General features: G+C 39.8%; 1 long non-coding RNA gene across 1 annotated transcript; it reads left to right on the top strand.

The window, feature by feature from the left end:
• Positions 1 to 8,918: 8,918 nt before the first annotated feature.
• LOC120441234 lies at positions 8,919 to 9,294 on the top strand. The gene is made up of 3 exons (XR_005613912.1): positions 8,919 to 8,997; positions 9,065 to 9,126; positions 9,202 to 9,294. It is a non-coding gene; the product is annotated as an uncharacterized LOC120441234 (long non-coding RNA).
• The last annotated feature ends 18,126 nt before the right edge of the window (positions 9,295 to 27,420 follow it).

Genomic DNA, 27,420 nt, shown 5'->3' with positions numbered 1-27,420 from the left:
AACGTTTGAACATTCTGACCATGGGATACATTTGCTGGGAAGACTCCATCATTGTGTGAACGCACATACAAGTGCTCCAGAAAACCAAAACTGCCAAAACATCACTGGTCTCATATTGGCTGATGATCAATCAGGTGCATCTGATTATCAGCACATGGCTGATAATTCACCCCTTTAATTCTTATGGGGGCAATAAGAATGTGCTTAATTTTTCATACTGGGCTGCATAAAGTCCTGCGTAAACGTTCTTCTTTACATGACTGTACTTTGGCGTTAGGGTTGTTGTTTTTGTTACATGTTTTTTTTCTCACGTTTGAAATAATTGATGTGAAATCTGCAATCTCCTTCAGATTGTGCAACTCTGCTTTTTCTCAAATCTGCAAATAACCCAAAATGATCCTTTAAACCCAAATTAGGCCTTCCTCGACACCTCGATCGGAGGTAAAAATCAGCCACATACACATTTTGCACATATCTTTCACTAAGTAAACATGCTGGGTGAAGAAAACATTTGATTTTTGCTCCCCACCCCGACCCACATGAAAGCCCTCCTTTGTTATCCTCCATTCTCACACCTCCGCTGTGGTGAAATGTCACAGCTGTTACACCCTGTGACTCATCATCACTGTGACAGGCTGACATTTGCTTCCTCCGTTGTATCCCTCATCTGCAGCTTCTTATCTCTTAATACAGCGGGCTGTCCCTGCTCTGTTATTCAGTCTACATTATCAGGGCGCAGACAGGATGAACATGCATGAAGACAGGAAACGTGCAGCAGCAGCTTCACACAAGAGGATGGTACAGAGAAGAGAAATGATCAGGAGGCAGAAACAGATGGTAGACAGTGCAGATGGATAACTACCCAGTCTTGTTTAGACTACAGTAATGAAGCACTCCTGGTGAAAATAAGAAGCTCGGTGTATTTTCCTATGGCAGCTTTCACAGTCGGCGTTATATCTGCAGCACTAACGGTATTAAATAGATAGAGACATCTATATGTACATCAGAGGGCTGATGGGTCATTTTTTCAGCACTCAATGAGTAGAGCCGTATGGATACAACTGAAAGCAAAGTTAATGGACTCTACCGAGGTTACAGAGAGGAACTAAACACATTTACAATGACACTGACTGCACAACTGTTTGGGTTAATGGTGGTCAGCTATGCCCCACAGATGAAGGTCACCTCTGTGAATGTGAAGCAGCACTTGTTTGAAATCAGTTCTCACACTGACTTTGTGAAAGACAAAAAAACATAAATGCAGTGTGTCTGTGTGACCCCTACGGACTGGATATAGTTGAAAACATTCTCCTTGTACCCAGCAGAAATTAGCATAGGTTTATTAAAATGGTCAACATCAGTAAGTTTAAAAAAAACACTACAGTAAACATCACAGTTACAGCAAAAAGAAACTGTTGTCAGAGTGAGGGTGGCTGCTCATGGTCACCTTACTCTTCATGCACATTCATAAACTACTATAGTATCAGCAAAATAGCTGATTTCAGCTGGCTCAGATAATAACTCCACACAATAATGCTCAGTGAATGGTTAATAACCTGTTGTCCCTGAATAGCATTTATCCAGATGGGCCTGATGTCAAATACGTGCTCTCTAAAAGGGAAGTATCACAGTTACACATTTAAAATGGGAGCTATGGTGCTTGCTACTGCTGTGGGGTCACCTTACACTGAAACCAGAGAGATTCCCAATTGGGATAATAAATGCTAAGAGAATGCTGATGTGGGTGTTGATCAGAACATACCATCCAAGCAATTCGCTCTTCCTTATGTAAAGCAATGTGGTGTGTTTTTTTTAAAGGGAAACAGAATCAGTAAACTCAGCACACCAGTTATGCACTCTCTTCTGTTTACATTATATTTGATCTGTTCCAGGAAATATACGCCATCTCACCAGATGTGTTGTGCTGGTCTACTAAGATCTATCAGCAGATATGCATTCTGACAACTTTTCACAGGCCTTACTAGACACATAGCAGGAGCAATGTCGAGCATGTTTGACTGTGGACACTGGCTGTGTGACACAATCCTGTCTGTTGTGGCGACTGTATCGATACAACATCGGTGTCAAGGCCTCCACGAGATTACCTGAGCAGGATATTCTTCCACACTGTCCAGGTTCACGAAGAAAGATCTGGATGTATTTTTTTGGTTTTCTCTCGTTTAGTCACTGGATAATGGATTGGATTTCATATAGCGCTTTTCAAGGCACCCAAAGTGCTTTACAATGGCACTATTCATTCACTCTCACATTCACTCACTGGTGGAGGCAGCTACTGTTGTAGCCACAGCTGCTCTGGGGCAGACTGACAGAGGCGAGGCTGCCATATCGCGCCATCGGCCCCTCTGGCCAACACCAGTAGGCGTTAAGGTAAAGTGTCTTGCCCAAGGACACAACGACCAGGACAGAGAGCCGAACTGGCGACCTTCCGGTTGCAGATACGCTTCCCAACCCCCTGAGCCACGGTCGCCTCTGGATGGAAGAAAGCCATGTTTGACGTGTGCTTACATTTTAATATCCCTTTAATGGCCTAAACTCTTACTAAGTTTAACCCCCCTTTACAGAACTGGGGTGACCACAAAGAAAAGCTTTTAACAGAAAGCTATGTTGCCACCTCTGCTATTACAAGCGGGCGGAGCTAGAAGTCAGAGACATGGGTCTATTAACCAATAGAAAAAAGGTGAGTGAAGAAGAAAAACTCAATGCATCATGGGAATCCCCGGCAGCCTACGTCTATTGCAGCATAACTAAGGGAGGATTCAGGGTCACCTGGTCCAGCCCTAACTATATGCTTTAGCAAAAAGGAAAGTTTGAAGCCTAATCTTGAAAGTAGAGATAGTGTCTGTCTCCTGAATCCAAACTGGAAGCTGGTTCCACAGAAGAGGGGCCTGAAAACTGAAGGCTCTGCCTCCCATTCTACTTTTAAATACTCTAGGAACAACAAGTAGGCCTGCAGTGTGAGAGCGAAGTGCTCTAATAGGGTGATATGGTACTACAAGGTCATTAAGATAAGATGGGGCCTGATTATTTAAGACCTTGTATGTGAGGAGCAGGATTTTGAATTCAATTCTGGATTTAACAGGAAGCCAATGAAGGGAAGCCAAAACAGGAGAAATCTGCTCTCTCTTTCTGACTCCAAGGTTCCTCACAGCATTACTGGAGGCCAAGGTAATGCCATCCAGAGTAAGAATCTGCTTAGATACCATATTTCTAAGATTTTCAGGGCCGAGTACAATAACCTCAGTTTGATCTGAATTAAGAAGCAGAAAGTTAGCGGCCATCCAGGTCTTTATGTCTTTAAGACATTCCTGCAGTTTAACTAATTGGTGTGTGTTACCTGGCTTCATGGACAGATAGAGCTGCGTGTCATCTGCATAGCAGTGAAAATTTATGCTATGTCTTCTAATGATGCTGCCTAAGGGAAGCATGTATAATGTAAATAGAATTGGTCCTAGCACTGAACCCTGTGGAACACCATAATTAACCTCAGTGTGTGAAGAGGACTCTCCATTTACTTGAACAAACTTGGAGTCTATTAGATAGATATGATACAAACCACTGCAGTGCAGTACCTGTAATACCTACAGCATGTTCTAATCGCTCTAATAGGATATTATGATCAACAGTATCGAACGCAGCACTGAGGTCTAGCAGGACAAGCACAGAGATGAGTCCACTGTCAGAGGCCATAAGAAGATCATTTGTAACCTTCACTAAAGCTGTTTCTGTGCTGTGATGAGCTCTGAAACCTGACTGAAACGCTTCAAATAAGCCATTCCTCTGCAGATGATCTGTTAGCTGTTTGACAACTACTCTTTCAAGGATGTTTGATATGAAAGGAAGGTTGGAGATTGGCCTATAATTAGCTAAGACAGCTGGGTCTAGAGATGCTTTTTAAGTAAAGGTTTAACTACAGCCAGCTTGAAGGCCTGTGGTACATAGCCGATTATTAGAGATAGGTTGATCATATTTAAGATCGAAGAATCAATTAATGGCAGGACTTCTTTGAGCAGTTTTGTAGGAATGGGGTCTAAAAGACACGTTGATGGTTTGGAGGAATTAATTATTGAAGTTAACTCAGAAAGATCAATTGGAGAAAAAGAGTCTAACTTAACATCGATGGTACTAAAAGTAGCTGTAGATAATATTACATCTGTGGGATGATTATTGGTAATTTTTTCTCTAATGATAAGAATTTTATTTGTGAAGAAGTTCATGAAGTCATTACTAGTTAATGTTAAAGGGATTGTTGGCTCAGTAGAGCTCTGACTGTTTGTCAGCCTGGCTACAGTGCTGAAGAGAAACCTGGGGTTGTTCTTATTTTCTTCAATCAGTGACGAATAGTAAGATGTTCTGGCTTTGCGGAGGGCTTTCTTATAAAGCAGCAAACTATTTCTCCAGGCTAAATGATGATCCTCTAAATTTGTGACACGCCATTTCCTCTCCAGCTTACGAGTTATCTGCTTTAGGCTACGTGTTTGAGAATTATACCACGGAGTCAGGTACTTTGGATTTGAGGCCTTAGTTTTCACAGGAGCTACAGTATCCAGAGTCGTACGTAGTGAGGAGGTAAAGTTATTAACAGGATAATAGGTTAGCTCTTTGTCAGGTTTTTTATTGCATATTTCTGCTGTTTTTGAGTAATTTTTGTTTGGGTTTTATTATTTTTTATTAGTTCACCAGCTTTACCCTGTTTGTTGTTTTCACCATCACCTTCTGTGATCGTCCCCTCTCATTTTGTGAAGATGGCTGAAATAACAGCCTGTCTTATTTTAGTTTTGCTTCAGTCAATTATTCAAGAAGTTTTTGCTACATTTTATTTGCACATGAGTAACTTGAGAGCATGTTTTTCCCTCTAATAAGTGCCATATTTAGTGTAGTAGATGTTTCTTTGAGATATGGGAAATGAAAACATTAACTTGATGTAAAGAGGCTTTCAGCTGGGCAGTGATGTAAAGTGAATACAAATGGAGCTTATTTTTAAATAGGAAAATGTGATGGCTTATGTCCTAAATTTATAGGCTCTATTTGTCCCATTTCTTTTTTCTTTTTTTTTATACTTTATTTTTATTTATTTTTAGGAACAGGAACATTAACGTTTACACAGACACGGCAAGGGAAAAAGGTAAACAACTAAACAGAAGTAAAAATAATAACAATAATAATAATATAAATAAGTAAGATAAATAAACAAATAATTTAAAAAAACAGAGGGAGGGTATTTGTCCCATTTCTGTTAGAATGCATTACTCTTCAGTCTGATTATACTTTGCATGTTTCACAGCAGCAAGCCGATCATTTTACATTTGGGTAATTCGAGCGGGAGACGAAAACTATTGCAAGAGCTGCTGACAGGTGTGTTAGTTTTTGTGATGTTGTGTTGCTGTGTTATATTAATTTCAGTTAACAAATCAAGACTTTATTGATCTGTGTTTTTATTTCCCTGTTCTGTTACTTTCTTGCCCTCCCTGGCGTCTGACGGAGGTCGTCTTTACATTATTAGCCTTTTCTCCCTGCTGGGTTTTTAAGGTTGTTGATTCTGTCCGTCTGTTTCAGGTTGTTTGTCCAGAATCCTTCCTCCTATTCCATGTTTTGTTTTGTCTTCCTACTTTGGAGCTTCACCAGTTGCCTTTGTGGATTTGATTCAGTTCGCAGGTTTTCCTGCCAGTTCAGTGCACGACTTGTTTTACCATAAGGTCAAATAACAGATCCATTGATGTACTACAAAACGTCAGTCCTGTTGTGTCAACTGTTGCATCACTCAAGAAATTTTCTCTGATGTAAGTTCCCTTTTCAAAAAAAGGAGTCTTATTTTTGTAGTCTTGTCAGTTATTTCTGTCCGTCTGTCTCAAGGGGGGCATGTGGATTGCAAATTGCATGAATAACACACACACACACACACACACAAATCACTGCTATGATCTCAGTGATAGAGAAGCTAGAAAGGAAGAGAGGAGACCGTCTTTTATTAGGACATTTTTCAAATGTCAGAGTCCAATATTTGTGTAACTGCTATATTTCTATGATTATGACTATGTCTCAACTTGAATTCTCTGGCAGCTGCTCTATTCCCATGTTGTTGCAGTATATTAATGACTAACCTCATATTGTGGATGGATTATCTCAGTTGTTCTCCTGACTGAAGTTTGGTCCGTTTACAGCATCCTGCCATGCGATTGCATTTGTCCCTAACCATCAGGAACCCTCACGTTAACTTTTATCGAGTGGAAAAAAGTTAGCATTCATCCTCCAGCTTCACTGTGTTTATGCTAACATAGCTGTGTCGCTAGCGATCACGTAGCACATCATTATATACCAGCTAGCCCAACTTCAGTAACCCTACAAACGTCACTGCTGTTTAGTTTTCTGTCTTCATTTATGTTGGAAGTGATAGCGGAGCTGTACGTTTGAATGTTTCAGAAATCTCTCAGTCAGAACATGCTATATCATGTTTAGGTGGAAGCTAGCGAGCTAACTTCCTGCTAACTTCTGACTCCGTTAAATTTAACAAATTCTGTTTTCATGGATGCCTGGACGTTAAACTTAATTGCTACACCTGGTAAAGCAGCAACGCTGATAATTTTATTAAAGATGAAAGAATTTAGACAGTTTGTAACTCTCAGTGATGCCGCACCTGTCCAGCACCATCACACTCAGCACCGGGTCTCTACAAGGATGTATTCTGAGTCCCCTCCTGTTTACGCTCTACACATCCGACTGCTCCCCTACCCATCTCTCAAACACCATCATAAAGTTTGCGGATGACACCACAGTGGTTGGACTCATCTCAAGGGGGGATGAGTCGGACTACAGAGATGAGGTCAACAGACTGACTGAGTGGTGTTCAGTTAATAACCTCCAACTGAACACCACGAAAACTAAAGGACTTATCTTGGACTTCAGGAAGGGCAGAGCAGACCCGGTCCCACTTTACATTCACGGGAACTGTGTGGAGAGGGTACACTCCATGAGGTTTCTGGGCGTGCAGATCTCTGATGATCTCTCCTGGACTGCAAATACCACGGCGGTGGTAAAAAAGGCCCGGCAGCATCTCCACTTTCTGAGAGTGCTCAGGAGGAACAACCTGGAGGAGAGGCTGTTGGTGACATTCTACAGAGCCACCATAGAGAGCATCCTAACGTACGGCATAACAACATGGTATGCAGGGTGCTCAGCTGCAGACAGGAAAGCACTGCAGAGGGTCATCAACACAGCCCAGAAGATCACTGGCTGCTCTCTGCCCAGCCTGGAGGTCATTGCAAACTCTCGGTACCTCAGCAGAGCTGGCAATATCATCAAGGACCATTCTCACCCCAGCAATCAACTGTTTGAACTATTACCGTCAGGCCGACGGTACAGGTCACATAAAACCAGGACAAACAGATTCAGGGATAGCTTCTTTCCCAGAGCTATCACCGTTGTACATAAGCACAAAAACAATTGAACCTGCTTAGCTATATCATACTGTCACTGTCATTATATTAATGCTGCTATCCTGTATATATCGTACTTACTATTGTTTGTTTTATTGTACCTTTTATATTTTACATTTATATTTATTATTGTATTTTGCACCAAGGGAGTGGCACTCCAATTTCGTTGTACCCTGTACAATGACAATAAAGGCTATTCTATTCTATTCTGTTCGTTTGACTTTGGGACCTGAAGGAGACGGAGTTTAGGACCCAGATTACTCCATGAGGCTCCAGACTACGGTAGCCGTAATGCTCCGACCATCCATCAAGCGATGCGGCTTCGTAGCTTAGCAAAAAACATTTTGACAGATTTTTGAGCCCGTGTACCACATAAAATCGGTTCGAGTCAGTAAGCACAACCAGAATTCATACATAAGTCGCACTGTCGATTTTTGAGAAAATTAAAGGATTTTAAGTGTGCCTTATAGTGCGGAAAATAAGGTATACTGTTCAAATAATGCTGTTGATACATATATGGTATTAGCCATTTATGGTTAGATTCTCACTTCCACAGCTATTGTGTCACATTATTGTCTCCCCAAAACCACTTTGTTTTGTTTTATGTTTTTTGTTGAGTTTTTTGTGCTTTTGCAGCATTTTTCTATTTGCAGATATTTTTTTTAAGTTGCAGTGCATTCGGCATTTCAGGGACACCAAAGTTTAATGACATGTGGTGAAAAAGTTCACGAGATTAAATGAAATGAGTGTTCACTCAGCGACTGCTGGACTGAAAAACATCATTGTCACAAATGTCCATCCATCCATCCATTCGCTTCCGCTTATCCTTGTCAAGGTCGCGGGGGGCGTTGGAGCCTATCCCACCTGTCATAGGGCGAGAGGCGGGGTACACCCTGGACAGGTCGCCAGTCTGTCACAGGGCTAACACACAGGGACAGACAACCATTCACGCTCACATTCACACCTAGTGACAATTTGGATTATCCAATTAACCTATCCCCTCAAGCTGCATGTCTTTGGGCGGTGGGAGGAAGCCGGAGTACCCGGAGGGAACCCACACAAACACGGGGAGAACATGCAAACTCCACACAGAAAGACCCCGGCCTGATGGTGTAATTGAACTCAGGACCTTCTTGCTGTGCGGCAACAGTGCTAACCACCGTGCGACCATGCTGCCCACAAATGTTCATTTAGATGTTTTTTTTATTATCCTCATTTTTTGGCAGACTCTGGTTGTAAACATCTCAGAGAGAGAAGATACCTGAACAAACACCTTTAACACTTGCAGTATGAGTGTTAAAGAAATCCATACTGCCCGCAGAGTTATGTGTTATTAAATTTACAGCAAACACATGTGGCAGGATGAATGTTATTCCTCAGTTCAACCCACTTTCAGCCTGGCGCATTAGGGGGCGCTAGTATAAATAGTGGCCATTTGAGCATTCCTGGATCGCTTACCTGTGATCTCCTTTTTGGTCACCTGACTTCCCTTTGGTGTTGCAGAGATCATTTGCAGGTTACCCTTCTGAAGCCACCATCACGGCTGGTAGGTGTTTACTCATTGTAGGGTGTGTACATTACCTTACCTGGTGGTAAACGGCTATTGTTTGTAGATCGTAGCTGTAGAAGCCTCCTTTGAGCCATTCTGCTCATGTTTTATGACACGGCTTACTCGGTACGTAATTCAATTTTGTCACTATCTCTGCCTTTTTATTGTTCTTTTATAGTAATTACTTATTATGCTTTGCAGGAAGTGTGGGCCTTAGTTTTACGCCACGCTACGCTAACTGAAGTGCTGCTGCTCTGCTCTGCTTTGCTTTTACCGTCTGTTCCTGTTGCGAGGTTACTTTTCCTGCTGCTGCCAGCCTTTTAAAGTGGACGTCAGCGTGGACAGCGGCCATATGCATGCCGGTGATGGGAGTCAGCTGGCATGCATATTGACTGACCGGATGATTAACTTATAGTCGTGGAGACGGCAAGTTGGAGCAATACGGCAATTCCGCTTGCTCCAGATTTTAGAGTTTTATCCAGATTGTATGTTGTTTTTCTGCTGTTTTGATTTGTAGTTTGGATTTTTGTTACGCCACTGGTGGGAGGCCCTTTTTCTAGCTGTAGATCACCAGTGTGGTCCTGCAGTTGGGTTATCCCCCAGCGCTGCATATTAGTTTTATTGTAATATATTAAAATTTTCTTTGTTTCTTTTATTCAGATGCGGAGTGCCGACGTGGAGGAGACTAGGGTGCCTTGGTGGTGGGATCCTTTGAGTGTACACACCTGCCTTGTTTAGTTTATTAGTGTGAGTGTGTGATAGTGTGCTGCACTTGTGTCTTGGTGTGTTTTCTTCTTTCTTTTTTTTTTTGACTTTGTGCGTGGCATCCCTGCCCCTCCACCGGTAAGCCTCGGCTCTGAATACCTTTTTTAAGCATATTTGTACATTGATATTTATGATTGTGCTTTTATATGTTGTTTTACATAAGTATTAATAAATTGTCAAACTGTTTTATCATTGAACCTCGTCTCTGTACTGAGTATAACGAACCTAACTGCCTTTTGGTGATTAGTGTTACTTCCAGTATTCTCTGGGTGAAATTCCCAGGGTGGCGTTGTCTTTTAAACTGTGACGAGTATTTACTTTATTCCCACCTCGTGCTGCCACACACAGATCCAAACAAATCATGACCATTGAGCAACCTACCCTCAGTAAATGAATCTGAGTATTCCTGGAAATAATAACTGGGCCCAATTAAAGCTGAAATTATAATGTAGTGTATTCACTTCCACACGATTCCTACCAGCTTGTGTTTGAACTACGTGTTGTACAGTAAGCTGTCCTGCAGAAATAACTTTTAATATTTTATAATGGGCACATACCTACAGCAGTTTTAATATTGAAGGATGTAAAATAGTCACTTATTCACATATATTTTCTTATTCCAACTCTCATTTTTCAATGCAGAACCCACAAGAAATATTGATTGTATTTCAATGGACTAGGAATCGATACACAATGGATATAAGACAGATATAAGATCACTTGAAGCAAAAACACTTCAAATGTATATAGTTTTAGTAGCAAGCTTTTTTTGTCCTGCTCCACCTCAGTGCAGTGTTTGATGCTGTAAATCATAGTGTTTTATCACAGACAATAGAGCATGCTGTAGGCATTAAAGGTACTGTGCTACAGTGGTTTATTAAATCAAATCTGTCTAATAGACTGGTTTTCTTCATATACTAATGTTAATTATGGAGTTTCACAGCAATCTATGACCAATTACATGATACATGTTTCCCTTAGGCAGTATCATTAGAAGGCACAGCATACATATGCAGATGATGCCCAGCTTTTTCTACTCATGAAGCCAGATAGTTCACACCAATTAGTTAGACAGCAGGAATGTTTTAGGCATAAATTACTTTGATTTGAAACATGTACGTGTGACAAATATACAAATAAGAAATCAGGAAGGGAGCAAATACTTTTTCGCAGTATTTGTTATGGATGGAGTGATAAATATCACAACAGCACTCCAGTTATGTTGACGTTTGTGGACGTTTTACAACACCGTGGTGGTGTCTGCTATCTTTTATGCTGTGGTCTACTGGACTGGTGTAATGGCAGAGAGGGACAGGGGGAAACTCAACAAACTGGTCAGGAGGGCCAGCTCTGTCCTGGACTGTCCGCTGAAGTCCATCGAGCAGGTTGGGGAGGACAGGATGTTGTCTAACCTAACATCCATCACGGACATCACCTCCCACCCCCCGCATGAGACTGTACGAGCACTGAGCAGCTCGTTCAGCAGTGGACTTTTACACCCACAGTGTAGGAAGGAGCGCTGCCGCAGGTCATTCTTACCAGCAGCTGTTAGACTCTATAACACAGTTTAACATCCTTTGGTCATCTTACTCAGCTTGTTTGTTTCATTCATTATATTATATTATATTATATTATATTATATTATATTATATTATATTATATTATATTATATTATATCTGGATATTCCATATCTAGATGCTCATTATTGTGATGAAGCTTGCAAAGGAGGAAGATGACGTAGAAGCCAAGCAGCAAATGACTGATTGCGTGGTTTTGGTCTGTCTGAAGTCAGATGGTCCACAGCTCCGTGTTCTTTGGTGGGGCTGTCAGAAACAAACAAAATACCCTCAGAGCATAAAAATGTTATTTCTTCTTCTGGTAGATGTGGATTAAAATTAATGAAACTATTTTACTGCTGGGTGAAATAAGCATGAAATACTGTACAACTATCCAGCTAAGATCATACCTGGAACAACTGTGGAGCATTGTGATCTTAATGTTTCATGTCAATGTGACTGTACTGGGCTAGATGAGAGGCACACAGATACATCAGGGCAAACATTTAGATGTTCTGGTCCATTTAATGCCTCAATGCCACCTTCCAAATCCACAGTGCAGGTCAAGCCCTAACTTGTTTCAGGCTCAAATCACATCTACTGGCTTCAGGACTATAATGGGAAGTAATTTTTAAGCTAGCTGGAAAGCACGGAGTAATGAAATCTTTCTTAGACCAGGTTAACACTTGTAGGAGGACTGCTTGAGCACAGTCAGCTATCAAAGCAGTGACATTTATTGCATTGCATCTTGATAGTATGGAGAATGAAGATAAATAGACCCATTAAGCAGAATATTTGCTAAGTTATGAAGTTTACCCTTCCACCAAGTTTTTCCACATCTGCTTCTCCTTCTGACACCTTTACACGTTGTGGATGAGGGTCAGTTAGAGGAGAGAACAACAGGCCTCACAGCCTTCACAGATGCACAGTAGTCTTTAACCTTTACATCCTCCTGTGTAATACGCTCATACAGAATCCTGTCATTCCTACCAAAATCATACATGATTATACTTTACATTTTCTTCTGATCTAACCCCGTTCAGATTAACTGCTGGATGTCTCACAACTTTTTAGAACTTAACAGACAAAAGATGGAAACATTTGTTGCTGATCCAAAAAGTCAGAAAATTTGTTATATTTATCGTATTTATCATCACTTTCTCTGAAACACAGTAACCAAGTCAGGAACCTTGTCATCATTTTGGAGAGAATGACTTTCTGACACAAAACTAAAGTTAAAATTATTCTCAAGCAGGTTAAACTATCAAAATGCGTTCTCACGTGACAGCTCAGACCCTGGCTGAAGCTGTTGTGCTGGTAGATAACCTGAAGTTTTAACTGGATTTTAGAAGCTTTGAACTTTTCCAATTTAAAGCACATCATTGCTGTGGATCAATACAAGTTCAGTTTTACACTGGGCATATAATATCGATCCTGGTCAGCTTGTTTTTTTCTGAAATAACTCTGTTATTGTGTGCAGAAAGAAATAATTTGTGCTTTCTGAAGAAAACTAGTACATTTAGAAATGCCAAATGCTAAAATCCTTTGCTCTTTAAAAAAATATGACAAAAACTTTAAACTTCATAATGTGTGTGTGTGTGTAGGGGAGGGCTAATAATGATGTCATAATCAATAATAAAACACATATATTTGCTATCAGTACTCTTAAAAGTCTAAGGTAGTTTTCAATAGACTTTAAATGATTTTGAGCAGAACATATTCTATATTAAAAAAAACCAGCACAAAAGTGATTTCAGAATAGCTTCTACTCATATTTATAATTTGTTAAAAGGAGAAACAAAGGATTTAGAACAGATGTCACAGATCAGTACAAACCTGGGACATCTTGACCAAAACAGAACGACGGCTTTAAACATGTCACGTGTTACAAAGTGGAGTGGGACGTCTGACTGGGAAACCATTTTTATCCTGGAGGATTTGAACAGACTGAGGAGTGTTGTGAAAGTGGGCTGCAGAAGCAGACAGTAAGATGTAAGAGTATTTGTGTGGCCTGCCAGTTTTTAGGTTATGCTCTTTTCTCTGAGTGCAGACAAATGCAGCACTAAAAGCTCGGGTACTCATTCCTTCCTCCTGAGGTGGCTCAAAGTGGAAAGTTGAGAGTTTGAATTACATCTCTGCTCTCTTGATAAGAGCTCTGCGCTGCCGGGCGCCATCGACGGTTGCCTCCTGAGCTTCACATCTCCGCCTGAAGTGAAAGCTGAAACAACCAGTAATTACATCCCCTGCGCTAGAATGCCACGCCAGGCCACTTAAACAATGACTCAATAACATTTTGCCGCTTTTAACCAACAGAAGAGCCTAAAAGTAGAGGAGGGTATCCGAATATTACTGAAGGTTAGAGACGGAGAGTATTTCATTTTTATTTATCCATTAATGACCGAGGTGAGCGTTCAATGGAGCGGAAAAATAAGGCAGATCGATGCCCATCGACCTGCAGCCCATCCCACCACACTTCCCATTACACTGATGCCTCAGGGCATCCTAATCTGCTCCCTGAGTAAGAGGGTAACTGGAAATAACATTCAAGAAAGGAGGAGTTGGGACGGACTATTGATTAATGCCATAAACGATAAAAATATTGATTGTTGCAAGGTTTCAGATGTTAGTTCACCCTGCTCTGCGTTGTTTTATTTATGGTGGGTTGAGAGGTTCCTTTCTCCGAAGAAATTATATTTATAGACACACTGAGAGTCCAGAAGAAGGTCGGTAATAGATTTCACTGTTGGTGTCACCTGCAGAAGGCTACTGAAAAATTAGCTTATTAAAATGTGTGGAAGCGTAGACAACAGGAGGCATGTTTGGTTGTTCCTGTGCATAATGACTGCTATTTTTATATTGAACTATCATTCACAAAAACTATCAGCTGGATTTTAATTTCTGTGCCAAATATGTCAGGATGTCCTTGATAATCTCACATTTTTACAACATTTTACTTTTACTTTCCCAAATGTAACATGTAGCTACTGTTGATGGGGTCATAGGCAGAGATGGGCAGTACTGTAATCCAATTACTTTTTTCAAGTAATGAGTAAAGTAAGGGATTACTATTGCAAAAAAGGTAATTAGATTACTGTTACTTTCCTGTAAGCACTCTGTATTACTGCGTTACTAAACCGTGATTTTGTTTGTGAGAGTGTCTCATGACCGTGACGTCCGAGCGTGCGTCGTCCGTGGTAACAGACGTGTGCAGATCAACAATGGATAACATGGAGTGATGGAGAGAGTCCGACCATGCAGCGTTTAAAGCGTGGAAGTAATCACATTACTTTGAGTTTGATTCCGTAAAAAGTGACAGCAACATTAACGTCCTCTGTTCACTCTGCGTGGGAAGAAAACTTCTTTCTACAGCGAAAAATTAAACTTCAAATCTGAGCGAGCAGCGAGCACGCCGCCACGGGAATGTGACACTCACAGACAAACCCCCGGATCCCCCCACTGACATGACCGCTGTGGGAAAACCTCCACCTGCCCCACTCCTGCTAAACAGCTGACAATAGATTTAAGAGCTGCTGAGTCTTTGAATTTATTTATTTTCTGCTGTGTTTTACTTGCATCTATTTGAAAGAGTGTAAACACAAAACATGATTTTATTTTATATGCTGGAATATGCAGAACAGGTTTAAATGTTAAACATTTCTTCAAGTCAAAGACTGCTGATATAATTAAATGTTTGCTTGATGCATAAAGTTAAAAGATTAAAACTAATAAAACAATTTTTTCATTTGATTCACTTTTATATGATGCAGAAAAAGTAGAATTGGGCTGAAAGGTCTGTTGCTTTATTATGTATTCAGGTTGTTTTTAAAAAGTAACTAAGTAAGTAATTACTTTTGAAAATAAGTAATCAGTAAAGTAACAGGATTACTTTTTTGGAGAAGTAATCAGTAATTAGTTAATAATTACTTTTTTCAAGTAACTTGACCAACACTGGTTATTATGCTCAGCTGTGTTGGATGTTTTGACTGAATTTGGTCTGCGATGGATCAACATACGATCAAAACCATTACTGAGACAAAACCATTAGAGACGGAGACTTTGTTTGGCCTTTTTCTCCAGTTCTCTGTGTTGCAAATGAAAACTGGTAATAATGAAAGTCTTAAACTGACTTCTTCTTTTTATTGCATGATAAATTATAGAGGAGGTAATTATAGGTTTAAATCAGAAGTGTTGACTGAAGTGATGGAGCCCTTCAGGCCTAAAATAACACAAAGAGAAAATCAGTGCTTCATGCTCTTCTTTCAGGTGCTCATTTTGGGGTCGACACACTGGACCATCTGCCCCTATAGTGCCCTCCTCTGTTCTTCTGCATGTCTTCCTTCACTACATCCACAAATCTTCTCTGTGGTCTTCCACTTCCTTCCTCACGATTGGTAGCTCCTCTCTCCAGTATATCCACTATCAGCCCTTCTGCACATGACTAAACCGTCTCAGCCCGAGCTGTTCCTCTGCTGTGCTCATCTGTAAATCTGTCCATCCCGCTCACTCCCAATGAAAATTCGTCCTCCTGTCTTTGTGTTAGCGCTACCACCTCCAAACCATTCATCATAGCATCTTGTAAACCTTCGATTTTACTGTTGCTCCGATCCATCTGTCACAAATCACCCCTGATCCACCTACTCCACCCTGCCTGCACTTCTTTGCCTCTCTTCTCAAAGTGAAGCTCGGCCCAACTTGGAATCAACTTTTAGAGACAACCTGGATCCATGTAGAGAGAATATTTGTTGGAAGAATTCTTTACCATTGTTAGAAAGTGGGAATCTTTTAGAGTACGAAGCTTGTTCATTCATATTACAGCATTGAGCAAAAGAAGAAATGGCTGTAATTCCTAATAAAAAACAAAAACCTGAAACCCTGTGCTTCAATCATATCCTGATTGCTTCATTTTAAACCCTTTGTGCTGTTGTACAAAAGCAAAATTATTAAAATAACGCCGCCGTCCAAATATTTTTTTCCCCACAAATACATCTCTTATGAAACATGACAAACATTAATTCCTTCTGCTGCGATGACGGACGACTCCCCGGGGACAGTTCGGCCCAGAGCGGCTTCCTGGGAGTCAGGTGGGTGCAGCGACAGCCAAGCAGCCGTCACGACTCATTCACTTGTAAATTGGGGTAAATAACAGAACCAAATGTTCTCATTATTTCTCCTCAGCCCAGGAGCCTCACTACCAGTCAGTGTTTTGGACCATTTTCAACAACCAGAAACCTCTCATTTCACAGAGAAGTGTGTCCCTGCATGCTCCCTTCCCAGGCCTCCCGCTGCTGACAGCAGGAGACGAGAGGAAAACAGCGGACGCGTATGACCCCGCAGCTGTTTAGGTTTCTTCTAGAAACAGCACATTGGAGATGTGTGTAACAGCTCACCAACACTAGTGTGAGTGGGGTCGATACAGTTCCTCATTGTCACAGCTGTTTTGTAGACATGCATTATTTTCATTTAAGCCAGCTGAGGCCTCAGCTGTCCTTACTGATGTGGTCCTTAAACCATCCTTTGGAATTCTGCAGCTGGTTTTACTTTAGTTATATTTAACATTTTCATCAAAGTTGGGGTTTTATATAATTGTGACTACATACATTCATATATTCACTTGGAACCTTCAAAATAACATGCATATATGCTGTCCCCACTAAAAACTGCTGCTGCTTTATATTTCCAGGTTTATAGATATCTAAACATTATATTCTTCAGCACTCCATCCTCTGAGAAGCAGATGATTTGTTGCATTTTGCAGGATTTCCTTGTATTTAATATGTAAAACGGGAAAAAAAGCAGAAACATCTGTAACACACAAATTCCTGCCAAGACCTAACACATTAAAGTTGTCAAGAAATACCACACCAGAGATGAAGCTATGCTCCAACTGCTGCTGGTGAAAATAATACAAACATCTGAAACTCTCAAAATTAAATAATTTTGAAATCTTTAGTTATACAAACCTGCTTATTTTGAGTATATAGCACCCAATCAGATTAAGAATTCAAAAGCACACCAAGAAAACCGAGGAACTGCATTTCATATTAACTTATGTTACTGAAGTAAATGTAATAAATGTCACCATGAATGTCGAGAGGCAGAAATCAAAGATTTTGTCACATTTCTGTGTTCAGAACACACAGCAACAATAACGCTGGTTAAGTGTGAACAGCAGCACTGACTGGTACAGTCGTGGTGACCTGTTCAAACATACACACAAACACTGGAAACAAAAATCAAACACAAGAGAACTGAAAAAAATGACAAAATGGAGGATTTGAAGTGAAACATAACAATCTCATGAGTATTTGCACCGGCTAGTTTAGAACTGCATTTACAAAAATCAAGTACAATTTATTCTCTGAAACCAATTTGCACAGCCACCTTTTATGTAGCACCGCATCGACCAGTACGGTGTGAGGAACAAAGAAAAAAAGGAAGAGCTGCGAGAAATCTCCACAGAGACCAACTAAAGCAACATAAATGTGCCTTCAGAGTTCTGGGTCAGAAAACTGACAGCTTTTGCTGCTGTCAAATTTAGACATGAGCTGCTGAGCTGGGAAAACATACTCAGATAATTTAATGCTTTCATTTTAAAATTTTACACTCCTCGTCCACTCAGGACATCTATTATGCAAAGAGCAAGCACTCAGGAGAGGAAGCAAAAGAGGAGACAGAGGTAGAAGGAAATGTATGACCAGAGCATATTAACATTTAACACTATTGTGTTGGCTGTTAAGGCTGTGACTTGTTAACAATCAAGCATTTCACTGATAATAATAACTACAATTCTTTACATTCTTATAGTGTAATATAAATACAAACGTAACATTTAGTGTGTTTCCATGAATAATTACTCCTCAAAGTTTTGATAATTTGGAAACAATTTACATTTTAAATTTCAGTTTGTCAAAGTGGCCGAGTGTGTTTCATGCTTTTCCTTGCTGGGATGAAGGCTTGACGGCTTCTTGTCTTGCAACAGTCTGTTCCCAAACGCCCCGGCTCTTCTACCCATTTGGCCTGAGAAAATGTTAAGTGGGCCATCGCCTTCATATGCAAGCGACATTAGTGAGGCAAAAGGAATGAACCATACGGGGAAAAGTGAGACAGCAGAAGAGAAGAAGCATACTGGGACGGGAAACAAACCAGCCCGACAGACGGCCCAACGTCTACCCGCTCTCAGTACATCAGGCACACTCCAAAGGTTGTGTTTGCCTAATTGAATTAGCGCCTGTGGCCTTGCTGATGTGCAGCTTCAACAAAGGCTTAATGGGAGTCAGAGCTTTGATTGGAGCTCTTGTGGTTTGACATTCATTTCCTGGCAAACAACATTATCAGGAAAACCAGTGTCCAGGCTAAAATTAGCACTGACAAAACCATAATTGGGTTCCTTGTACAGTTAATTGAAATGGGCTAAAAGTGTGTGAGCCAAAGTTTGTTTTTGGTTTTCATTTTTATGCCACAGTGGAAAGTCTGTTGATTTTAATACACTTTTCACAATAAATGTTGTAACTCTGTGTTGCTTATAATAACTTCAAGTAGGGGTAGGGTTTGGGTTTTGTTCTGTAAGATGAAGATTAATCTATGTATCAGCAGAGGTGGCAACAATACAGACTTTCTGTACTGAAGTAGAAGTACAGATAACTGTGTTAAAAATACTGTGGTACAAGTTGAAGTACTGATTCAAAAAATACAGGCTCTGAAACGTAGACAAGTAAAAAAGTAAAAAGTAGATCTTTTGAGGATGCTGTTTATCAGCAGACTGTGCTAATTGAATCCTCTGCTTTATTAAAGCAATACAATTCAGTTAGTATTCTGCATAAATTACATGGTTTTGCCTCTTTAATCTCTTTGCATACAATAACCCCTGGTGTCTGATTCACCCACAGGATTGCTTTTAATGTGCTACTGTTTCATGTTTGAAGGTTCACCGTGGTGTGAAATAACTCCCCTCAAATGTCTTAAACCAAACAAGCCTGTTTTAAAATGTAAAGAGTGGAAAGTATAGATCTGTTTGTTAAAAGTTAGGGAGCTAAAAAGCTGTTCTTCATGTAAAAACCTGAAAATTCAAAGTATTTGTACTTAAGTAACTTTATTACTTTGCACTTCTGTGGAACACAAATAGATAAGTTTTTAAGAAAATTTAATGCTGAAAAATAATGTATGAGATAAAAGTCCCAGTGGACTGCTAAATGATTATTTTCAGCTGTTTTTTTTAATGATGTGTTGTTTGTTTATTTAATCAGATGAGGCTGTAAATATACAAATGTGTATATCCAAAACATGGATATCAGCTCAGAGAAACAGCATTGGTTGTGAGAATAGCAGCGCCGTTTGTCTGCTGATATCTTTTGATTGAGAGTGACAGACAATTAAAATAAAGCCGCCTTGAAAAAGTGTCTCTCAAACCTTTTCTGATGTGCCCCACTTCAAAAACCCAAAAGCATTCATGCCACACACACCAGGATTATTTATTAGCTGTTTATTTTTATATTTAGCAATGCTAACAAAACATCACTAACATTAAACAATAAAACACAGGAATCAGAATGAATTATAGTCAAATAAAGTTTAGTACAATAGCATTATTCAACTTAGTTTGATTTATTTTTTAAATCTGGTCGTCCACACCCCACCTGGAGTGGCACTCCCACAGTTTGTGGACCATTTGTTTAAAAAAAGGTGTTACTCCCCTCGAGTCTTAATAAAGCTCAACTTGTTCTTTGCATTTAAACTGACATTTATTTCGGACAGGAGGATTCTTTGACATGCCTTAACATGTAATGATGTCCAACCACAGCCGATACAATGCCGTCAGAACTAAAAAGAAATACAAACTTAAATGAATATTCTTAATAAAGTCCTTAAGCATTATATATGACGAAACATTCTAACAACAGGATCAATAAAATACACATTACACTTCACACTGCGGTGATTGCACTGAAATATCACGCAACACTAGCGTATTTACATACAACGATAAGAAACAAAATAAAACATTTACCTCATTGGCCTCACTCAAAGGGAATAAAACTTTCATCTTTACGTCGTGGGGTAGTCCAAAAAGGCACTCTTTTATTTATCTTTCTGTAGACGTGCAAACCTCGTCTCTTAATTAGCTTGCTGAGTGTGTCAGCCAACAAAAATGCCCTCTTAGCAACAACAGACAGAACTATAAAAAAGGTTCCTATCTAATTGCACAGTTAGCACAAATAACACATTTAAACATATAAATCTAATCAACAAACATGAATTACTATTTATTTATTATTTCTTAATATTTCAACTACTAATTGTTTCAACATTAAATCCAATAAAATGAACTTAAATGCGAGAGTTGCCTATGATGGCAGCTACAGAAGGAGTAAGGGACACCATTTATATACATGTGGTGTTGACTGAAGAATCACCAAGTAGAAATAAAATAGAATCAATGGTGGAAGAAATGAAGGAAGAGTAAAGGAGCAACGGTGCACCGATACACCGAACAACAGAGCAGAAGCAGAGAAAATAAACAGCCAGGGTGGATCAGGCAATGGAAACTGTAGGAGCAGCTGGAAAATGTGGACTCTAACAACTTGAGTTTCAAATTCAATATATGAATCTGAAAGCAGTTAAAGAGGAAAGAAGCAGTAGCATCTGTAGTCAAAAAAGTAGTCAGACTCCTTCTTGTGTTTTTATCTCTGACATTTCTTCAAATGGCTGTCATCAAAGTCCCCCGGGCCTTTAATGAGGCGTTAATGCCGCTCTATGTTTCCTGCATTTCGATTTGGATGGAGGTAAAAACGCCAAACACGGCGAGTCACGCTCGAGCCTGCAGTGCACTGTGGCTAATTAGGCAGTCCAGACTAATTAATCATCCCAATTCCTTCTTTTAAAGGCAGAAGCAGAGCAGATTAGCAGCTGTGTGCTTCTATTACGTGTTACAGTCAAACCTACTAAAGGTTTTCAGAAGAAAAAAAGCAAAAAAATGACATTTTTAGATGGCTGTGTTGATCACACCAAACATCTAACAGCATCCCTCTGTTCCCAAACGACTGATCACCATTTGAGAGAAGTGACTGACTTTTTGATTGACAGCACAGATCTTGAAAACGGGATAGGCTTCAGCCCCTTGAACAAACCAACTCATTACTGTGGGCTAAAATGAAAAAGAGTCCAGAAATGTATTAAAGAAACAGAAACACTTGCATTCATTAAAACAGCATCAAATATCAGTATGAGCAGAAATCTGTGCCATCAGAAACTGAATTTGAGTAAATTAAATTTGAATCTGAATTGTAACTTGAATAAATGCTTCTAAAAACTGAATTTGAATTAACCTAATCTGAAATTCAATTTATTGGTTTGAAAATGATCATCACTAAATTGAAATTGAATTTTATTTTTGAAAATGAATTCATTTGCTTTGAAATTGCATTTTATCCTTTAAAAATTCAGCTCTCGAATAATTTCAGTTTCACTCTCACCATTCAATTTCAGTTCCAAAATTCAGTTTTTTGGAACTTACATCCGGTTCCGGTTCAAGAGTAAATGAGCGCAGATTAATAGAACTACGTTTTGCTAGCGGACCGAAAGTGTTACTGACGGGAATCTACAGCGTCTTGAGCTGAATTAAGACTTCAGAAGTCATTCGTCATGTCGAATGACCAGCGGAGAAACTCTCAGGTTGGTAATAAATGTATTACATGTATAAGAACAAGCGTCATGTTAACAATTGATAGCCGTACAGTAACTTTTATGCTTATACTAGCTGTTAGCTAAAAACGCTAATTTAGCCTAGTTTGCCCTGGATTCAGCTTTGACAAACAAATATGATCGACTGTTTCTAGTAGAATTCCAAAGTTGTCATCTTGTACCCTGTCAGAGCCCTGTATGCTTGCAGAGACCCCTACAGTAGGGAAACATGCAAAACAGTGTCCAAACCTTTGTATTTGAGCTTTATTTATGTCTTACACAGCATCCCAACTCTTTAGCTAACTTAATAACTTTAGCTAAAGTGAGTAGTTAGTCTAATTCATTAGTGCAGCATTACTGGATCACCTCTGTTTGAAGTGATATAATATGATATACAACTATCACTGAAACAGCAAACTTTGTAAACAAACAACACTTCTCATTCTCTAAACGTTTGGCCACAGCTGTAGATTACACTATCAGTGCTTGTTCACTCTTGACAATAATTACATTTCTAAATTCTCTTTGTGCATTTACAGGTAAACAATGTCTAATATTTTATCTAAATGACTGCTTTGTCTTTGAAAAGGTGAAGAGCCTGAGGCCGGTGACAGTCCAGTTCTACTCCAAGTACATCCTTACGGTGGCTCACAGGACAAGGCCACATTCCTGTCCTGCCAGAAGAGAAGAGAAACTTCAGAGTCTTCATGCAGTTCAACCACACCTGTCATATTCCGTATGACAGGGGTCTCAAACTCCAGTCCTCGAGGGCCGGTGTCATGCATCTTGTCCATGTGTCCCTGGTGCAACACACCTGAATACAATTAGTAGGTCATTATCAAGAGTATAGAACTTGACTGCATGCTGAGGTGGCAACCCCTAACCCTACTCAAGTAAATTTAAGTAAATATATGTATTTGGAAACATATACTTCTAAAATACTTTTATTGCACCATGTTCATTCACTCATGAGCTGCTGTAACATGAATCAAATGGTTGAATTGCCAACTCAGCATGCATTCAAGTTCTATACTCTTGATAATGACCTACTAATTGTATTCAGGTGTGTTGCACCAGGGACACATGGAAAAGTTGCAGGACAGCGGCCCTCGAGGACTGGAGTTTGAGACCCCTGCCGTATGGTGTTCATGCAGTTTTCTACCCCACAGTTACAGCATGTCTGACTGCCTGTTCAGCATATGCAAAAATATATGATGAGTTTAAGCATGTGATGACAAAGGCCTTCCATTATGGTGTTTGTCATCACATGTCACAGACATCTGGATGATCATTTGGAATAAACTAAAAACTAAAAACTTGTTACTTCATCTTTTATCTTTATTATTATTGTTGTTCTTATTTGACATTTTTCATTGTTAGGCATTGGGTTTATTTACAGTAGTCCTTTCCAACTGCTTTCCCTCTTCCATGTTACTGTGTCAGCTTCTATTTGGGTTTGGGAGTGGAACAGAAAGTAAGGAAATCCAAAGTGCCATTAAAACCAGGAGAGGTTCTTATATTTCAGAAGAAGGGATTAATTCAAAAGAAATGACCTCAATGCCATATTTTATTTAGGAACCCTAGAGAGCACTTTGCAAAATAACACATTCTTATAATTTCACCCTCAGATGAGCCAAGCTACGACTGTCAGGGAAGGTGATGTAGGTACAGAGCATGTGAGAGTGGTTAAGTTGATGTCTCTTGTCTAGATGAAGGCACAAGAGGGATCAATGGCAAGGCGTAGAGATTCAGTATCTTCAGTCTTCAGTGGACACTCCATTTCTGGCACAAAACACCTGTAAAAGATGGTCGATTTAGGAGGTGACCCGACAACTTCAGCCTGTCAAACATAGCAATGGAGCAGTATGTTTAAAAAAAAACAACTAATTAAGCATGCACTTAGTACCCTAAGAATTATTATGGTAGTTAAACACAGTGATAGTCACATATCATATCACTTCAAACAGAGGTGATCCAGTAATGCTGCACTAATGAATTAGACTAACTATTCACTTTAGCTAAAGTTATTAAGTTAGCTAAAGAGTTGGGATGCTGTGTAAGACATAAATAAAGCTCAAATACAAAGGTTTGGACACTGTTTTGCATGTTTCCCTACTGTAGGGGTCTCTGCAAGCACACAGGGCTCTGACAGGGTACAAGATGACAACTTTGGAATCCTACTAGAAACAGTCGATCATGTTTGTTTGTCAAAGCTGAACCCAGGGCAAACTAGGCTAAATTAGCGTTTTTAGCTAACAGCTAGTATAAGCATAAAAGTTACTGTACGGCTATCAATTGTTAACATGACGCTTGTTCTTATACATGTAATACATTTATTACCAACCTGAGAGTTTATCCGCTGGTCATTCGACATGACGAATGACTTCTGAAGTCTTAATTCAGCTCAAGACGCTGTAGATTCCCGTCAGTAACACTTTCGGTCCGCTAGCAAAACGTAGTTCTATTAATCTGCGCTCGTTTACTCTTGAACCGGAACCGGATGTAAGTTCCAAAAAACTGAATTTTGGAACTGAAACTGAATGGTGAGAGTGAAACTGAAATTATTCGAGAGCTGAATTTTTAAAGGATAAAATGCAGTTTCAAAGCAAATGAATTCATTTTCAATATATAAAATTCAATTTCAATTTAGTGATGATCATTTTCAAACCAGTAAATTGAATTTCAAATTAGGCTAATTCATATTCAGTTTTCAAAAGCATTTATTCAAGTTACAATTCAGATTCAATCTGAGCAATTCAAATTCAAATTTAACTTATTCAAATTCAGTTTCTGATGGCACAGATATTATCATGTCAGAGGAAAAATAGCTACGGCAATCTCAAACCTCCCAGAGAAACAGAAGTAAGTGCACTCTGCTCCAGCGTTTAAACTTGAACACATATAGGTTCAAGGGTCAAAGCACCAGCTCCTGGTTGGCAGAGCTGCACACTCTGTCAACCGGGACTCTAAAACCAGGCAGACCAACCTGAGCACAGGCAGGATTTTGTACAAGAAATCCTGTGAATCAGTGATATAGATAATGAAGTTCTCCATCAATACATATGCTGTATCAGTACCCAGCTGGAATAATAAGATGACCACAGGAGGAGGTAAATGCCGCTGATGTTAAGTTCTTTTCTCCTAATCATAAACACGCCCTAAGCACCAAATCCATAAAGGCAGGGCTCAACAACAGCTGGCAGAATCCAACCCTAATCTAACCCTAACCCTATGCAAGTTGCTGCCTCTGCAAAGATGCACCGGAGATTATCCAAGACCTAGTAGCAGGATTTAAGATGCAAGGTGGGACAGTGTACACTGAGAGGCACAACCTAGTGGCTGGTATAGTGTACAGAAACAGCTGCCACATATGCATAAAAAGTCCCCAACTCTGAATGGGAAACACCACCAAATGTGGTTGACAACAACAGGACTAAGGTCCTATAGGAGCTCCAAACAGACAAGCAGGCATACTGGTGGTTGACAAGCAAATTCCAGCTGGGATAGATATGGCAGTCCCATTGGACACCAACAACAGGAAGGAGCATGAGAAACCAGAGAAGTACCACAGGCTGAACGAACAATTGGAGTAGATGTGGAACATCAAAGTGGTCCCAGTGGTAACAGGACCATTGGGACCAGTAATCCCCAAACTGGAAGACTGGTTTCACCAGATTCCAGGCAAATCATATATATGTGTGTGCGTGTGTGTGTGTGTGTGCGTGTGTGTGCGTGTGTGTGCGTGTGCGTGTGCGTGTGTGTGTGTGTGTGTGTGTGTGTGTGTGTGTGTGTGTGTGTGTGTGTGTGCAAACTGACAGCACAGATTAAAGTTCTTAAGAACTTTGGACAGTTACACGTGTTTGTATGAATGCCTGTGTACTCATGCTGCAAAAAAGTGTGTTTACAGCAAGATAATGTTGACAGTTATAATATATCTAACTTTTTTTATTTATTTTTTTACTATTCCTGCAGCGTGCACAGCAAGATAAGAACTTTCATTTGAGATAAATCCGAGCAGCACAAAGCTACTTTAAAGTCCAGGAAGCCGGATAAACACATTACAAGATGGTAACAGTGTTGATAAGCTTGGTGGGTTTCTCTGAGCATAATGCTGTTTCACTGTGATCAGGCAGGAAATATAGAAGATAACAAGCATGAAAGAAAAGTGACAACAGCTCAGATTTCTCAATACAGCTCGCATCACTGTCAGACAGGCTGTCTGTTCTCAGTGACGGGAAACCTTCTTTTCCAGACTCACAGAGACAAATGTGCACATAGATAAAGCTACATTTCAGCACACAGAGAGCTGAGAAACACGTACAACCAGGTCGTCACTGTCGTCTTTATCACTTTGGCGCTGAGCAGTACAAGACCCAGCAGGTGTTGAATCGAACCAAAGGATCCACTGTAAATATAAGACAAAGAAAGATCAGTTTATAGGCATTAACCTCCTAATATCCACATACTGAGTTTAACCACATATTTCATATAGGCACATATTCAGAAAGTAGAAGATATTACCTTTCAAATTAAGTCTCATATATTTATTTTGGTTGTACAGGTTTTCTGTGTGATTGCTCCACACTGATGAAAATTTGGTGCAAAAAGGCCACTTTTTGTAATAACTTTCTGCAAATTTACAAAAAAAATACAAAATGTGATCCAAACGCTGCCCGTAATCTGAGATGGGCTGCTGGTGACTCAGTGGATGCTCAGAGGTTATGTTTTTGTTGCTGATGAGTTTTTTCTGTATTTATTTACAGCACAGATATTGCATGTCTTTATCCTGCCTTCCTTCTTTCACCCCAACCGGTCGCAGCAGATGGCCCCGCCCCTCCCTGAGCCTGGTTCTGCTGGAGGTTTCTTCCTGTTAAAAGGGAGTTTTTCCTTCCCACTGTCGCCAAAGTGCTTGCTCATAGGGGGTCTGATTGTTGGGTTTTTCTCTGTATGTATTACTGTAGGGTCTACCTTAAAATATAAAGCACCTTGAGGCGACTGTTGTTGTGATTTTTCGCTGTGTAAATAAAACTGAATTGAACTGAATTCAACAAAGCAATGCTAATTTAGCTATTAGCATGTGCTGTCTGAAATTAGGTAACTATTGATGTAAAGACAACTTGATTAATGTCAAAATAACAAAAACCTTTAAAGTTTTAAGATTCTCAAGATTTAAAAGTATAGGGAGGATGTTTTTGCTAAGCAGATTCAATGCTGTTCATTTACTTTATCACAGATGATGATATCCTCATCCAGTTAATCCTGCTTTCAGACTGCTGTCTGATAAAAAGGTTACAAAGTCAGTTTGTTCATTACACATGTCACAAATTTAAGTTGCAACTTGATAAAGACAAATTTGTTTACCCCTGATAAAACATATCTGTTATGATTCTGGATTTTGGTTCTGATATTTATCATTTACTG

This window comes from Oreochromis aureus, linkage group 1 (assembly GCF_013358895.1).
Source record: "Oreochromis aureus strain Israel breed Guangdong linkage group 1, ZZ_aureus, whole genome shotgun sequence".
Lineage (NCBI taxonomy): Eukaryota > Metazoa > Chordata > Actinopteri > Cichliformes > Cichlidae > Oreochromis > Oreochromis aureus.
The sequence above is the reverse complement of the archived record's forward strand: the minus strand, read 5'-3'. Positions and strand labels throughout refer to the sequence as shown.